Source organism: Alligator sinensis, unplaced genomic scaffold, assembly GCF_000455745.1.
Source record: "Alligator sinensis unplaced genomic scaffold, ASM45574v1 scaffold1031_1, whole genome shotgun sequence".
Lineage (NCBI taxonomy): Eukaryota > Metazoa > Chordata > Crocodylia > Alligatoridae > Alligator > Alligator sinensis.
Genome location: NW_005842167.1, coordinates 163,781 through 169,134, shown reverse-complemented (window position 1 = coordinate 169,134; position 5,354 = coordinate 163,781).

Below are 5,354 nucleotides of genomic sequence, written 5' to 3'. Positions count from 1 at the left end.
TCCTGAGCGCTCTCAGCCCTGAATGCTGAACAAAAACAATTAAGGGACTCTGTCTTAGAGAATAGAGCCGCTATTGATTATCTCTTGTTACGACACAATCTCGGATGTGAAACTTTAAAAGGAATGTGCTGTTTCAACCTCACTGATAATTCTGTACTAATTGAAGACAAAATTGGTGCCTTACAACGATTGGCACAGACGTTGAAAGAATCATCTGGCTTAGACTTGTCCTGGTTAACTTCCTGGCTTCCCAATTTTGGATGGTTGAAACAGTTATTTAGTATGGTTGTTTTATTTTGTGTTATAGGGATTATTGCCTGTTGCTGTATACAATGTTTACCTATCTTCTTATCTATCTTCAGGCCTAAGGTGAATCAAATGATTTTACAAACGAAGAAAGCTGAGAATACTAGATTTGTGTTGAAACAAATTGAGTGGAGCAATTATAATAAAAATAATTAAAAATGCTCCAGAGGGGGGAATGTCAGGTTTGACCTAGAAACCACTATACAAAGCCCAAGCAAAAGTCTCTGTTATGTAACTAATGCCCATCTGCAATGATAAGGAGGAGACAGTCTTAGATAAAGGAGGCTTGAAAACAAAAGTAGAATCAGAGGACTAGGGCAAAGAGCTCATTAAAATACTAAAAATCACGCGCCTAGGTGGGGAGAAAGTATGCTAATGAAACATACATGTATGGAAATGAGATACATAGCTAAAACACAGGTATAGAGACATGCTCAGTAAAGAACTCCTTGCGTCACTCCCTTATAACCAATTAGCAAACAAGAATGCTTATGAAGGTCCAATACTCCTGTATAAAAGATGCTTAGAATTAAGAATCTGTGTGCTTGTTACGTGAAATTATTCTGCTTGCACCTTGTATTGCTAGCAATAAATCTTCTTTATACTTTCACCCCTGGTATCTTTATTGGCTTTTGCATACCGGGCACGATCCCAGACTTGAGCTGGGGTCAACAGAGCTAGGTCAGGATGCAGAGCACCAGCACTTACACCTGTTTTTTACACTTTGCCTGCAGAGTTCAGTAAAATATTTTAATGCCTTTCCGTGGGTGCAGGTGGTAGGGGGGACTGTTTTAGCCCCAATGCTCTGGGCAGCTGGGAGGAGGCTTACCTTATCTCAGTAGCTGAACATGACCCTGAGAGATAGGACAGGGTCATTTGAATGAGGCAGATTTACGTTCCTACAGAATGGGGCATGGACTGTTAAGTGACCAAGATGGGCGGCGGGGGGGGGGGGGGGGGGGGGGGCAGAAGAAGAGCCATGGACACATGGAGTTGGTTTTGCCATCAAAACAAATTTGTGAACCAACTCTCAGAACTCCCAGTTAGAGTCAATGAATGCCTCATGACTCTTCGTCTGAAACTTGCCAAAAACCAAGAGGTGACAATTGTGTGTGCATATGCCCTGACTATTGATGCCGGTGAGATCACAAAGGAGACCTACTACTCACAGCTTGACACCATCCTCTCAAATATCCCAAGGGAAGATAACATCATCTTTCTTGGAGATTTTAATGCCAGAGTGGGAAAAGGTTCAAAACTTTGGAATGGTACTATCAGAAAAGACGGCATTGGAAATGCAAATGCTAATGGGCTTGTCATCACAAATACCCTGTTCCATCAAAGGAACAAGTTCAAGACATCCTGGAAACAACCTAGATTGAAACACTGGCATTTAATCAACTACGTGATTTTTTGGACTTGTGATCGCCAAGATGTCCTGATTACAAGAGCCATGACTAGCACTGATGACTGTTGGACTGACTACTGCCTCATCTGTTCTGCACGTCCATCAGGATTGCTCCTAAACAAAGGATGCAAAGGAAACAGATCAGGTGCAAGTTAAACACTGAGTGCTTGAAGGACCCACTTAAGCAGAGAGAATTCCAGCAGCTCCTGAATGAGACACTACCAACAGAGCACCCAGAAGGAGTCGAGGAGCACTGGATGGGACTCAAGACAGTTGTTCTCTAATCCTGTGAAAATACCATAGGATACAAGACCAGAAAACAAAAAGACTAATTTGATGAAAATGACACTGAAATTCAAGGTCTCATCAACAGGAAATGGAAAGCTTTCTGTGCCTGGCAGAATGACATCAACTCCACCAACAAGAAAAATGCATACCAACACGCAAAATCAGAGGTGTAGAGGAGAACACAAGAACTGAAGAATGAGTTTGAGAAAATCAAAAGCAATCCATCATTTTGCTGGTATCTGTGACACTCGTGGCTTCTTCAGTGCTACCAAAGTTGTCTATGGCCCTAGCACTTAATCCTATAAGATCAAAGGATGGAACAATGCTCCTGAAAGACAGCAAATCCATTAATGCTCACTGAAAAGAACATTTCCAGCACCTTCTAAATTGGACTCAACTGTCGATGAAGATAAGATCAATAACTTTCACAAAAAGCAATCAGAGAAGACTTCAGTTTGCCACCTACCGTGGCAGAGTTCAGAAGTTCCATTGGGAAAATGAAGAATGACAAGGCAGTCGGTGTTGATGGAATACCCACAGAGATTTTCAAAGGAGGAGGAAAACAACTTACATGTCAGCTCCATGTCCTCATCCTTAAAATCTGGAACAAGGAAGAAATCCCAGCTGACCTAAGGGGTGCCTTGATTGTTACTATCTTCAAAAAGGGGAACAGAGCTGATTGAGGAAACTACCGAGGCATCTCATTGCTGGCCACTACTGGGAAAGTCATTGGCCATAACCACCTTCTGCCACTTGCAGAAAAAAATCCTCCAGAATCTCAAAGCTGCTTCAGACCATCTTGAGGAACTGTGGACATGATCTTTACAACATGTCAAAACCAGGAGAAGTCTTGTGAGCAAAATCGACATCTCTATTTGGCCTTCATCCACCTCTCTAAAACCTTAGTTTTTGTAAACTGCAAAGCCCTATGGAAAATCCTTTCCAAAATTGGCTGCCCAAACAAGTTCATCAGTGTTTTGAGACTTCTCCATGACAACATGTCAGCAAAGGTTCTCAGCAACGGGAATCAAACAGAACCATTTGAGGTGAAAACTGGAGTGAAGCAAGGTTGCGTCATCCCTCCAACTTTGTTTTCCATCTTCATCTCCACCATAATGCACCTCATTGACAGAAAGCTCCACCTGGAATTGAAATGGTGTATAGGATGGGCGGAAGACTCTTCAACCTCAACAGACTCAAATCCAAAATGAAGACCACAACAACTTCCATAATGGAGCTCCAGTATGGGGATGATAATGCTGTCGTTACTCAATCTGAAACAGACCTCCAAACTAAGGCTGTGCGAATTTTTGATGGGTGTTTTGTTTTGCAGCTGTTTTGACGCGTTTCAGGCTCAAAACAGTGAAATCGAAATGAAATGAAAGGCTATGAAACAGTTTCAAAATGAAACAAGGGCACTAAAAATGTTCTGAAAGTTTTGGAACATTTCAAGTTTTGATGCCGGGCTTGTTTGCAACTAAACAGAAACTAGGGAGAGGGAGGGGGAAGAGGGCAGAAGGACTGCTCTGATATTGACATCTAGCTTCTGGTTTGATTCCCCCGCTTTCTGATCGCTTCCCCCGGCTCTCTGATCATTTCCCCAGCTCTTCCCAGGGGGCACAAGCCCCCAGTCTATGCACAGGGTTTCAGCAGGCTACCGCTGCAGGCTGGGGGCAGCGGCAGCTGCTTGATGCAGGCTGCGCTGAGTGCCGGGAAGACTGCGGTGCTGATGCTAGCCCCAGCCTGCAGCGGCAGCCTGCTGAAATGCAGCATGCAGATCCAGGGGCCCGCACCCCCTGGGAAGACCTGGGGAAATGACCAGAGAGCTGGGGGAAGTGATCAGAGAGCTGGGGTAATCGAACAGGGCTCTGGGAATCAAACTGGGACCTGGGAAATCAAACTGGGTCCTGGGGGAATGTTCAAGTAGTAGTTTCAGAAGTCTACAAGTTTGCAGTTGGATTCACCAGCTCCCCAATCCTTCCCCCAGGTCTCTGATTACTTTCCCCAGCTCTTCCTGGGGGCGCAGGTCCCTGGATGATGCAGGATGACAGCAGGCTGCCACTGCCAGCTGGTGATGATGGTGGCTCTGGGCTATTTCCCCAGCCAGCAGCAACAACCTGCTGAAACCCTGTGCCAAGCACTGGGAAGACTGGTGCTGCTGCTGACCCCAGCCAGCAGTGGCAGCCTGCTGTCATTGCGCACAGATTTGGGAGCCTGCACTCCCCGGGAGGGCTGTCGGGTTGTGCAAGACTCCTTCCAGGGGGCATGGGCCTCCGGGATCTGCGTCCAGGATAAAAGCATGCTGCCATTGCCGGCTAGAGCCAGGCAGTGCTGGGCAGACTCGGGTGCTGGCACTGGTCCCAGCCCCAGAAATGACAAAATTATAGGCATTTTTATGATTCCCCATTATAGCCTATGGGCAAAACATCAAAACGTGTCAAAACAGTGTCAAAACAGTGAAACAGTTTCATTTCAATGAAATGAAATGAAACAGTGCTTCGAAATAGTGAAACAAAACACTGCCTCTTCGAAACGGTGAAATGGAAGTCGAAATGAAATGGTGCTGTTTCGCACAGCCCTACTTCAAACAATTTTTAATGTATTCTCGGAAGTCTACAAGAGTATTGGCCTAACTCTAAACATCAGGAAAACATAAATCCTTTACCAACCTGCTCCAAATGGAGAAACAACCTCCCCCTCCCCCCCTCACCATTCAAGTCAATGTAGAATTGCTGGAGAACATGGATCACTTTGCCTATCCTGGAAGCCATCTTTCATCAAAGATTTCATAGATTTCATAGACATTAGGGCTGGAAGGGACCTCGGAAGATCATAGAGTCCAGCCCCATGCCCAAAGGGCAGGAAGTCAGCTGGGGTCATAGGATCCCAGCAAGATAAGCATCCAGTTTCATCTTGAAGGTGTTCAATGAAGGCGCTTGAACCACCTCCGGCGGCAGGCTGTTCCAGACCTTGGGGGCTCGGACAGTAAAGAAATTCTTCCTTATGTCCAGCCTGAAACGGTCTTGTAGTAGTTTGTGACCATTCGACCTCGTCATCCCTTGGGGCGCTCTGGTGAACAAACGTTCCCCCAGATACTGGTGGTCACCCCTCATAAACTTATAGGTGGCCATCAGATCACCCCTGAGCCTGTGCTTTTCCAGGCTAAAGAGCCCCAGGGCTCTCAGCCTGTCACCGTAGGGTCTGCTTCCCTGACCTCTGATCATGCGCGTGGCTCTTCTCTGGACTCTCTCAAGCTTCTCCACATCCTTTTTGAATTGTGGAGCCCAAAACTGGACACAGGACTCCAGCTGTGGCCTCACTAAGGCCGAGTACAGGGGGAGAATGACGTCCC